Source organism: Pinus tabuliformis, chromosome 2_2, assembly GCF_031772625.1.
Source record: "Pinus tabuliformis cultivar Carrire ecotype Pingquan chromosome 2_2, CPIR1, whole genome shotgun sequence".
Lineage (NCBI taxonomy): Eukaryota > Viridiplantae > Streptophyta > Pinopsida > Pinales > Pinaceae > Pinus > Pinus tabuliformis.
Window position 1 is genome coordinate 555,501,449 of NC_142300.1, and position 13,351 is coordinate 555,514,799.

The following is a 13,351-nucleotide window of genomic DNA, read 5'->3' on the forward strand; positions in this document are numbered from 1 at the left end:
CTAGGTGCACAGGGTCAGGAGAACCATGCATGGTCTGAAAACTTGGAAAGCATGCATTGCACACAGGAAGGGAGATGAGGTTGACTGCGCAAATTGGCGAGTACGAAACGGATCAGGTAATCCAGGATCTGGGTTCGAATGCGAATGTACTACCAAAGCAAACATGGCAACACATGGGCAGACCCACGTTACAATGGTCCCCTATTCAGTTATGAATGGTGAACCAACAGAAGATTTTTCCCATGGGAAGATTGCAAGGGGTGACAGTTGATATTGAAGGTGCGAGCGTGCAGGCAGATTTTGAAGTGATAGAGATTGTTGATGACAGCAATCCCTATCTCGCGCTACTAGGAATAGACTGGGCTACCAATATGAACGGGGTCATAAATATGAAGAAGCGCAAAATGACCTTTGAGAAAAAGTCACTACGCATAGTAGTACCACTAGACCTAGCTGAAGGAGTGCGATACACTGAACCAATGCGCGATGATGATAGTGATGACAATCTCGACTGTATCTACAAGATAACTACATAAGGAGAGGATTGGGTGAATCTGACTGCAGATGGAAGGATTTCATGGGAGCACGAAAGCTCCTGTACTTTGGATTCAGACGAAAAAATAGAGCGATGGCATAGTCGGCTACATGAAGTAACAACACTAAACTGCAACATGATGATCAGGTCATTGCGTTGTGTAACAATAGAGGCAAGGGAGCTGTCGACATATGATGGATTGTCAATAGTGGATTAATTTCTAAGCAAATTCAAAATTTCAGTACCAGAACAACAGCAGTTCGATACGCTGAAGTGGGCACTACACGCAACACCCGCATGATGGTGGGGTATGCATCAAGGAACTTTTGAAGATTGGCACAGATGCAGAAGGATGATGCGCCTACATTTTGGAAAACCCTAGCTTCGAACGAAAGCCAATCAGCTGGGGTGGAACAACTTGCACACCCACCTTTCCCGATGGGTATAGACATATGTTGTACAGTCCGCACAAGTGCACACCACCCCCAGCCTAGAGAATTGGAACAAACCATAGTGGCAGGAAAGGTAACGCGTGCTACAAATTTTCCACGTGGAAGCATTCAATAGGGTGTGCGGAGTCCTGAACAAGGTTCACTGAGCAAGATGAACTGATTGGGACCTACACATGCCAGTGGTTCGATGGGCCTATAGGACCATGTGCAAAAACCTAAGCACAGAGATGATTCCAAAGATGCAGAACCAAGTCGCAACCGTAATTTCGGAAGAAAGGAATCCACACGTAATAGCTCCCACAGTTGGGACAGTGCACGAAGACCAGGACAAAGGAATCACACAGCTACATGAGGACGAACATATCAGGATTCAGGAAGCCATTTGGCGAGGGAACCTTAGACTTCATGAACTCGAAGAAGATCGAGTACGATTGAGAAAGAAAAGCATGTTGATGGACACTGAGATCAAAAAACTAGAAAACGAGATCGTGCAAGCATCTCTCATTGATAAACCAAGGATGACAAGGCAAGATACAGATATCCATACCACCGCATTAGAATATTGTCACCGAGAATTTATGACTCTACTACCATGGCTATGATCGCACCTTACCAACCGTAGTAACCAAGGGAGTGCACTGCATAAGGTAGAATGCGCGGCATTGACTGTCGCGAGGGAAATTGAGGAGTGTCCACGGACTATACTGGAAGGTGAATTGAAGTCTCGCACAGATGGTGTGACCACCTAACTAGCTGAAGGGAGCACAATCTCAGTGCTCTAGAGAGTTGAAAGAGAGTGCGGGACTCTAAATGAGTCTGTCTGGGAACTACACGGTGAAGGAGGTGCGCGTAGAATTAGCATGGTACAAGGCTCACACCCGTGCACGGGGTGCTGCTCTGCCACGCGGGTAGGCTGGGAAGTGACTGTTAGTGTCACTATTCATGACGAGATGTCCAATTTAAGGCAAAAGGGAGCGGGCAGCGGGCAATTAAGACACGAATTAAGAGCTAGATTTGCGACAATCTTCCACCAAGGATGCATTAATGACTCAGAAGTGGGGGGAATGGTCAAATTCAAATTCAAAAGACGCTATAAAACTCCCAAGTCTAGCCATGAGCCAACACTTGTTCGTTTGAGAATTGAGCTATTACGAAGAGCACGGAGTGTTGAGCGCCAAGCGGTATTTGAGCCCACAAGTTCGCGAACAACCATAGACAGTTCGAACAAGATGACAACTACCAAGAGAGGTGTCGGTTTTGTAGAGAGTACTACCAAGGAAGCCGCACAGAGCCCTATGGTGCAGGTGGGGGATGCGCTGGAAATTCTGAAATCACCTCGGATGCCGAGGCCCAAGAAGGATAAACAGGCAGTGGGACCAGTCCACATGTCCCCACAAAATCTGTAGTTTGGTAAACTTTCCATGGAAGAAAAGGGCAAGGTTGTCAACATTGAGATAGATGATGAGGAGGAGGACCTCCAGGCTCTCGTAGATGAGATAGAGGTGGATGAAGAAATGGAAGAAGACATCCAGCCGATGCACGCTACAGCAAAACTACCGAAGATGTTCCTCCACAGAAAGGGAAAACTAAGGTACCCAAGGATTTGGATGCTGCTAAGAGTGCACTCCAAACCCCGCTCCTCCCAGATGGAATTTGGTTTGAGGGTTCGACCTTGGGCCACATGCCCACAATGAAATTTGAATATTGGGACCTCGCAAACAGTGAAAAGTTCCCACATTTAGAGACTGGGAACCTCATGAAACAGAGCAAGGACGGGTTAGTTATAGCGCTAGAGCTGTAGAAATGGCTGCGCGATGTGGAGAAGGTTGGACTACTCCACCTACTATGGATTCCGCACTTTCGCCGCGCACCTATCACGATCTTTGTCATCAGGCAGCTGCTTTGCCTGGTCCACAAAGGGTACTTATGGCTGGAGGAGCCTTTTCCCATCGCGGCGGAGCTTATCCATAGGATTTCCTAGCTTCCCCATAAGAGAAAGGACCCCGCAGAGATAGTTGGCAAAAGCGGAGATTTGGCACTTGCAGAAGCCATGAAGAAAAAGTACAAATTGGAAAAGAAGAAGAGAGGTTACGCAATCAGTAGCATTAATGAAAAAGGGGTGCACGTAGCCACCCAACTGCTGGCCAGGAAGGTGATGAGAAAATGCCGCGGAGATGAGGTACCAGCGCCAGTGGTTGCGCTGGCAGAACAATGCGCGGAGGGGGTCCAATTCAACAAGGCTGAGTTCCTCTACGAAGAATTCCTAACCAACTGCAAGGAATCTCAAGAGCAGGGAAAAACATTCCACTACGCGTGGTTGCTCTTGTCTATTTTATTGGTGATAGGGGAACTACCTGAGGACAGTCAGTTCCCTCATATTGAACAAGACTTGCCAGAGGCTGCAAAATACGCATCGCTCTCGGCTACGAAGGACGCCACGAGGATTCGCGAAACTAAGATCTTCTAGGTGCTCATCGAGGTGACCATCCAGATGTGGATTAACAAGAAGCCGCGCCTATCCCCCACAGTGTACAACAATCTACGGAGCTTTGTAGACTTCAAGTCGAATATGCACAATGTGTATATCAAGGCGCGTAAGGATCCAGCGCAGAACTAGACCAAGCTCCCTTTGATCACAATTGACGATGCCATCTTCTCCATGCTCGAATCATGGCCTCCCGAGTGGCACACCCCAGATCTGGTAGAAAGGGATAAAACAGTAGCCCAGAAGCAGAAGGATCAACCAAGTTGCAGGTCATGAAGTTGGCCCAGTAGAGGCACAATGAACAAGTAGCCGTGGAGGTAAGGGCTACCCGCGAAGCAGCAAAGGTAGCCACAAAATAGACAAAGGCCACCGAAAGAGCAGTAGTGGCACAAGCAACAGAGGAAACCATGACGCAGGAGGAAGGGGGCCAGAATGTGTCTACAGGATAGGGACCAGATACAGCAGAAAGCACGAACCCGAGCACAACATCCACCCAACTGAAATGGCCGCACATCCTGGAGTAGTCAAGTCCACAAAAGAAGGCCAAGGCTTCCAAACTGGACATTGATCTAATTACATTGACAGAAGGTGACCTTTATGACATCATCGACAATTCACGAGGTCACCCGGGAAGCTCTCCAGGAAGCTATGATGGAGAAACAGAATGTCTTGGGGCCTTAAGGGCACAACTGCAGGAACTTCAGGTGCGGGCTCCACAGGAAGGAAGAGTAGCTACCTACGGTGCTGCAGGTACATTAGTAGTGGAGTAGCTGCAGCGCGCAAAAATGGCCAACACCATAGTGCTGCCGAAAGGAGTGCTAACATTGGAAAATGAGGAGGATAGGGCCGCGGTGAGCAGGATCAAGGGACTTAGCCTAAACTTGGCTACCCTTCTGCGGGATACATTATATCAGCTGTAGGATGGAGTGAAAGTAGAAATCTACGCTAGGGAAGGACGTGCAATACAGATGCTCAGCAAACAAAGAATCAACATTGAGCAACATAGTCTACAGCACGATGAAGTGCTTGCGCAAAATCAGCAGCTGGAGCAAATGGTAGAGGAAGCATGTCGCCGCGTTCCAGAGCTAGAAATCGCGACAAACCTACCATTTGGAGTGTGAATCCACAAATTAGCCAGTGGATTTCGCGAGGCAAAGGAGGAAGCAACAAGAGTACAGCTGGACCTCAACCTTTAGATTGTCGAGCTGCGATTAAAGGCACAGCCCTCTATGCCCCTGGAAGTTAGGGAACAGTGCACTGCCACTATTCAAAAAGGGCTGGAGGAAATAAGCTAGGTAGTACAGAACTACACCGCTATGTTCGAAGAATCCTTCACGGTCCTCACGTCATTACAGAAGCACCCCAACATACAGCGCCTGGAAACGGAGGCGCTATAGCTTCAAGTGCAGTATGACATTGTGCACGAAATGATGCAAATAGTTGTCCTGACCCAATGGCTTGCAAAGCTACAGCAGGAAAAGGCATTGAAGGAATAGGTGGATGCCGCGTGACAGAAAGAGGCAGTCATTAAAGCACACATCTAGCCTTGGATTGATGAGGCCTTCCTCATCACTACAGACATCGAAGGAAAGCTCGCACAGATGAAGGCGATGCATGCCGTAAGACAGGGATTTTTCCCTGACAACGAGACTTTGGTCGAACGAGTGGAGCAGATCTAGCAGACTGCAGAACAGTGTGATGTGGACCTCCGCGCAGCGCAGGATTGGTTGGAAGGGCTCCATGCCAAGATCGCCGCACCAGCAGAGTGACTTAGGATGAGTCACGATGATTTTGTTGGGGGCTTGTTGGGCATCGAGTCCCCCACAGCAGGTTTTGGGCTCAAAGCCCAATTTTTGTTCAAGCGTTTTGAAAGACTCCACGAATTGCAGGTGCGGAGCGTGACGTAGAGGTTAAGTCATAGGGTTGTCCGCCCTAAATTAATGTAAAGTCATGTTGGCCTACCCATGGTTCGCGGACCATGGGATTGTATAAATAGAGCAAGGCTCTAAGCGTAAAGGGAGTAGTAGATGATAGAGAGAGTAGCGAAGGAATGGTTCATGCTTAGAGAAGAGTATAAGTGTATTGGGTCATAGTAGTAGGTAGAGGCTCTGCAGCTGAGTGCGCAGAAGCCTAGTAGACTCCGCAGCTGAGTGCGCAGACCCCTGCAGTTGAGTGCACAGACCCCTACAGCTGAGTGCGAATGGCGGATTCGAGTCTGTAATTGAGACAAAAAGCTAATAAAGAGAAGTTTATCCTAATTTTGTGCATCTAGTCTTGAATCGTTATTTTGTTGTTATGCATTACCTTTTCTCTGTTTATTTACTGAGCGTAGTTGAGTAATTTCTTGTATGGTTCAGAATACTTATATATGAAAATAATCTAAGTAACCAGCTAACAGTGCATAATTAGGAAATACTTGGGTAAATAACAAGGATCACATTGTGAATAGAACTGGGCGAAGAGAGCATCGCGGGCCACGAGGTGCCCACTGGTGCACACAACCCAGTGGGCGCGAAGGTTGGACCATGTACCAATCCCAACATATCAGACATCCCCAGGGTGCGAAAACCTGGTTCTAGCACCCTCCCATACTACTTTGGGTGAGACCTTAGTCTGTGCTCTACGGACTGTTGCCGAAAGGGCCAGTAGTACCAGGATTTGCTTGGTTAAATCACCTCTAAACCTGGGTCAGGCCCCACTAAGCCAACAAAAAGCAATGAATTTTTGTTGATGTTGTATTCATGAAGAGAATTCTTCTCATGATTCACTAAGATTTAGTTATCCCAACACCTCTGCAATATATGCAGAACCTAATTCACTCAATAATTCAAGATATTTCTCAAGCATCTATTGAGCCCTATGGAAAAGCTATTAAAGAGGAGAGGAAACAATCAAGGACCATGTTAGAACCTGAGATCAAAGTGTGACCACTTCAAGCTACTTTATTTTATTGTGATTTAATATTGAAGGGATAACTTGATGGCTACTCAATTAATGTACCATGATCATTAAAAAATTATAATGAGAGCTCCACTAATTTTCATAGTACACATTATTACAAGAGTTTGGTTGTTTGTTTGAGGTAGCAAAGAATTAATCTATAAGGAAATACTTAGGAAAAAGCTAAGTTGTGAGCATTGAAAATAAAATGAGCACAGGTTGATTGAGGCTCAAATACCTACCAACATCAGTTATGCTTAGTAAGATAATATTTCGATGTTATTGATGGTATAATGAAGCTTGGGGATGACTTTATTACTTTTTCAAGAAGAAAATGCTATGGTAATTAACCTTTGTTGAATGGTGTCCTGAGAGAAGAAATCCATTATATGAGAGAATAGGTTTCTCCTCTCAGTAACAGTGGAATGAAGCATGCGAAGTAGGGAATTAGTGGTATTTCTAGATTCCATCAACTCCCTTAATATACTAATTAAATACAATTATATTAAGCCACATTAGGTGTACGATGCATAAACATATTCATTCATTAGGATTTTAACTTCTATAAGAGCATGTAGTATGACTGTTGGCTTGTTAGGGCATGACCCAGGCTCAGCGTTAGTTAGCCAAACAAATCCCTACACTACTAGCCCTTTCGGCATCAGCTCGCAGGGTGCGAACTGAAGTCTCGCTCGAAGCAATATGGGGGGATGCTAGAACCAAGTTTCTGCACCCTGAGATGGTTGTGATGTCAGTTTATTCCTTCTATTCCTTCTTTCACACAGGTCATTAAGTTCTAGAGCTCTGGTTGCCTAACCCATTATTCCTCCCTTCGAAACCTTCGCGAAAGGGTACAACTGACCTTCGCGCAACCCTAACCTTCAGTTCAGATAATTTCGTGCTGCTAAGGCAACGTATTGCATAGATTGTCAAGTTATCTTAAGAATCTTACTTATCTTAATAGATAATCATAGCTAGCACCGCGTAAATAGGTATTCTTATTTGCGTTCAGTTATCCAACGTAATTACACACATTCGCGCATCACATAAGCATTATAAATGAAATTCATACACAACATGACAAGATGCATTAACCAGTGTTGAAAATGCAACAAGATAATGGCGCTTAGTGAAAAGAAGTCGCCTTCACTAAGTGGGCCCGCAGGCTATTTTTGGCGCAAAGTCTATTTTTAGACTATGTCTATTTTTAGACATATGGATCATGGTCTATGAGTTGCAGGATGCTCTTTATGGATGATTGGTCATGTTGGTAAAAATTGATGGACTTCTATTTTTAGACATATGGGCGGAGTCTATTTTTAGACTACCAGTCTAAAAATAGAATAGTCGAATATTATTAGCTCTTAATAATATTTGGACTATAAACATTATCTTATCCTCTTGCAGCACTTCAGTTCGAACTACGGATGTGGCACATGCAACTGCCAGAAGGAAATATGCTTTTCCTATGGGTTAGTTGAGCTATTGCATGATGAACTTCAGTTAGAACTCAAGTGATTGAGTTTGGTGGAGTTGATTGAGGAGTTGATGTAGTTGTGTTCAGTTTGACTTAGTTGAACTAGTTGTATTTAGTATAACTACCAAATGCACTAGTGATGAGTGATGTGAATTAATTATTAATTAATTCACTAATTATTAACTCATAAATCAACTAAAGAATACATCAGTTAACTCAGTGCGTGGACAGTTCAGTGGAGACAAGTGTTAGAGGTGGGTGAAAGGGTGAGACTACTATCAGTTGTGACTATAGCTGTGCATGAGATTTTCACAATCATTGATTGAGATTGCCAATGAGGATTGCGCAGTACAAGCCAAGGGAATTCGAACTTGGATTAGATCTATTCTCAACTTGGATTGCACAGTAGAGGCAGGAAAACAGTGGAGGAGATTTGAACCTGTGACTTGATTCAGATTTGAGCTAGTTTGTGTGTAGCAGGTGGAGATAGTACTGAGTACTTGTGAGGAGTATTGTACTATGTATTGTTACATGTTCTCTATCATTATAATATACAGATAGTTGGGGGTTTTCAGCTGTATGCTTTCCCCATTACATACTGTGTTGATATGTGTGATTGATGTTTCAATGTGCGCATGCAATTGTTTTTAATTCTGCAAATTGATGATCAACGTAGAGGAGGTTATGTATTATGCATGCATTCCGCAAATAGTGTATAATCAGGATAATCTCTGTGAATAAGTGTTATATTATTCAAAATTTCTACATGGTATCAGAGCTAGATGATTTGTAGAAAAAATTTCTACATGGTATCGGAGCGAAGTTGATCATCAGATCTATTATTCAGAAAGTGATTACATTTTATTTCTTCAGGCAGAGTCTGTCATCGGGCCAGGTAGCCTCTGGATTCATCCTTCTTTTGGAAGGTGAGATATCAAGTAAATGCCCATACAATCAATCTCTGTACGAGAAATACTTTTTTCTCACAAATTGTAGATCAGAAGCAGTTGAGTTTTGCGCTGGTGGAATTCGAATTTGTAGCAGTGTTTTCTTGGTGTCAAAGTTGAAATGTCTTTCAACGGATTGTGATTGGAGTATGTTCTTGAAGGCAGATCGAATTATATTGCATGGAAAGACAGGATGGAGGCGGTGTTAGATGACAATGGGTTGAAGGAGTTCATAAATGCTGAGGTCCCAAAGCCTACTGATGCTGCTCACGTTGAGGCTTGGCAAAAGAAGACAGCAAAGTGTTGAAGGATTCTGTTGGAGGGCGTGAAGGATCACATTGTATCCAGCCTGCATGGAAAGGCTTCTCCATACTTGATGTGGAAAGTGTTGATAGGTTTATTCCAAAGCAAGAGCGACCAGAGGAAGTTGGCACTCAAGGATAAACTCAGAAACATTAAGTGTGAGAAAGGAGACAGTATGCCCAAGTATCTCATGAAGTTCACCCAATGCCAGGATGAGCTGGGAAGTGTGGGGGTGACTGTCAATGATGAGGACTTGGTGAGCTTGGCTCTCCTTGGTCTTCCAAAGAGTTGTCATTCCTATCAGGACTCTGTCAATGGTCGGGAGAAATTGTCAGGATGGGAGAGACTTTGGTCGGATCTTGTGCAAGAGGAGATCAGGCGGAATACCAGGGACGGATCTTCATCAAAGGCATCTGAAGAACAAAATTGCGCTTTGGCTGCCAAAGCAAAGAAGGGGAAGAACAAGAAAGCTTCTCATTTTGGTGTGAAAGGCAAGAAGTAGGACATGTCCAAGGTGAAGTGCTTTCACTGTCACCAGCACGAATATTATGCCACAAATTGTCCGTAGAAGAAGAAAAATAAGCAAGCTGCTGGATCTGCAGCGGGAGAGGCCTTAGCCTCGCAGTTTGAGCTGGATTTTTCTATTTTTATATGAGCTTCATCAGTTTCACTAAAAGTAAAAAAAATTTGGTCATCATTGGTGATGAATGATAAAACTATTCAAAATCATTAATGCATCAAAGTATTTTCTCATCAAAATAACTCTCGTATCACCTTGGTTCTTAAATATCCAAAAAAATTCAAAGACAATACAATTATACAAATCTAAAGGATATAAAAAAGTTAATAAGTAGAAAACATTTTTAACAAAAAAAAATGTGGGAAGTATAAGGAAACCTATCAAGATATGAACGCTCACCTTCTTATATGATACTAAGATATCTTCGTCGGGGTTATTGACACTTGCAGGTAGTGAAGAAATGTTGAATATAAGATAGATGAGGAAAATATGCATGCAAATTGTTTTGGTAGTATTACGATTTGGATATTAGGGTAGAATTGAGAACTAATTAAAACCATTGTTTTAAATAGATAAATAAATATCATCATTTTTCTATTTAAAAAAACTTAGATAAGGTTATTAGTAGTTCCATTGTTTACTTATTTTATTTTTAAGTATTAGGTATTTTCAAAACATAATTATCACTATTTATGAAATTTCTAAACTTATGATTTATTTATTTTGATATGAAATTTTAATAGCAAAGATAATTATTTCTCCCATTGTATCACAATTTGTCGTGAGTTTTACAACAACCCACCATTCTTATTGTAAATAAAAATAGGGACCCTTTTAAAGTTTAAATTTTTATTAAATTCTTTAACTTTTCATTGTGAATAATTCTTAGTCTTATCTAACTTGTTTTCATAAAATTGAAAAGATTTTAAAATTTTAAGTTCTTCTTAGTGATTCATAAATATTTGAAAATTGTCTGTATTATGAATTGTAGTGGTGTTTATTTGATGTCGAAGTGTTAGACAGCTACATTGAATTTGCATATATGAAGTGAGCACTCTGACATGTTCTGTTGTTGAAGGTGTTTGGATTGGGATTTAAAGACATTTTAGTTAGGTATATTCCAGGTGATACATTGTAACACATCCCCTTACATAACTAGGGATAGTCATTATGTTAACTCGAGATTCATTGTGAAGTTAAGAAAATGGTTTAGTCATTTATTTATTTATTTAGATAAAGGTTTATCCTTATCCTTGACTTCCGAATCTGAAATATATTTGTATGACAAAGAGTAAGGTTCTTTATCTGTGCCAAGCTTAGCGAGTTCTAAGATTCTTCAATGACCTTCTAAATGGAGTGGTAACAGTAAATTAGGCCTCATTTACATGTGATAAGAATGTGAAATATGAGCAAGTATAATTATAGGTTTCTTAAACAATCAAATTCTTATTCGGATTATTCCTTGAAATAAAGAGTGAATCACTATGAATGAATAACCCACAAGTGTTTAATCACCAACATTTAACAACATTAAGTCATGAGATTATATGCAATCAGAGCATTATAATGAAATCATTCCTCAAATAAATATTGATCTATAATAGTTATGAATTTCAATGTTAAATAACCTTTTCCAATGTCACAAAATGCAGTGATGGACTATCATCATAACAAACATCAAAACACCATTAAAAAAAATGAGAGGATTAATATGCACAATGAAATTTTGATAGTATCATGTCGTATTATAAGATCAAGTCCAAAACATCTCAAAATAGGTCACTTGAACATTGCTCAATTAATATGTCAACGGAGTTCATAAACCGAATAGATATACTAACATATAAAGTTCAATAATAATTTTGCAATCGTGCAATATTCATAACACTCGTTCATACATTTCTTATCATATTGAAATGATACCACACAGTAATGAGATTATGCATGAAACCCTTGGGTATGTGTGTAAATTCAAAGAAATTGTAAGACTTGAGAACAATAGTGCAAAAATAGCGATATTAATACACATAAACTGAAACATTATGACATTCAACAGAGGTATTCAAGTTTCATGCTTAACCATGAGGACAAAGGAAATGATATGCCCAATGAACAATAACTTATGTCATATATCAATAGCATTCAAAGGTAAGAGCAATTTTTAACCTTATCAAGAATGATCAGTGAACATGTTATTAATTCCAATGGCAATGAACAGTATCAATGATTAAATATCTATTCAAATTATTTGCATGTGTGTTGGAATTAGTGTCTTAAAGGATTACTCACAGAGTGGGTGAGTACATTGAGGGCTCTACAACATTTCACCATTAAAAAACCTTGGAGAGACCCAAACTAAGTCCTTGCTAAAAACAGAAGTACAAGAGCATGCTCTATCCTCTTGATAGATTATCCACACTATAATGCACCTTTCTAATTCTTGCTTTACAAAGTGGAGATTATTATTACTAGTAAAATAAGCAGGATCCTCATCATTAGTTCATAAAGGCTCCAAAATGAGATCAACTTTAGTGAAAACAGAGAGTACAAAGGAAGCTTCCTCCCTTGGATGGGTAGTTGTGGGCACTATTGTGTACCCTTTCATTTTTGAATCCATGACCATTTCCTAAGTTATTTCATGTAACTTTATGTTCTATGTTCCACCTGTTGTCTTATGCAAAAATATTTTATATCCTAAGAAATGCTACTTTCTCTTGGGAGTTCTATTTGCAACTTATTGCTAGAACAAAAATTTGTGATGTTGTTTACCTTCTACCCTTTTCTTTAACTAGACATTCTTCGCCACTCTACTACAATCAAAGGAATCCTCTAGGAAATTCTTCTTAATTTTATAAATAATATAGAGGCTAAATGGGTTCCAATCAATGAAGTTTTCAATAGTGTGGGAGGTCCTTTGATTAAAATTATCTGACTAGATTATTATGCGATTGCACAACAATTTGATACTTTTATACAAGACCGTATTTTAGTGTTATTCATGATGGGTGACCCAAGAAGAGTTCAACATAGATACTAGAAAAAATACAATGTGCCAATCATCCAATTTTTATGGCATTGGATCATTAAGACAACCCAACATATTCTCTTATAGTTAAGATAAATAAGCAAGGAAATTCTACACCAAAAGTTTCAGCTCTGAAAGATGACCTTATATATATAATTGCATCCAAATTGAAAATGGAATGAAAATATCAGCAATTTATTAACAAGGACATTGAAGGCTCTTGCATCAACAAGGACATTGATAGTATTAGAGATAAACAGAAAGTCAGTTGGAAGTGTTTCTAATCTAATATTAGGGTAGTCATCATTATTGAGTTTAAGCCATAGCCATAAAAATGATTATGTTGATGTAAAGTATTAAGAATAATCACACTCAATATTAATAATACATGGGTTTGTTTTCTCTAAAACAACCCTTATCTTCAACAAGAATTTAAAAAATGGGGGTAAAGAAACTGGGGACAATGATTCCTTATCTAACACTCATCATTAGGGATATTAATTTCAAAAAAACACAAACTTCAATGTAGGATATATTGTATGACGTGATTCTCTATGACCACCATAAGATGGCCATATCATGACAATAGAGAACAATCTCTCTTGCATAAATTTGGGAGTTGTTTGCATATCATAGTAGTTATTTGCATTTCCTAATTGATTGCAAT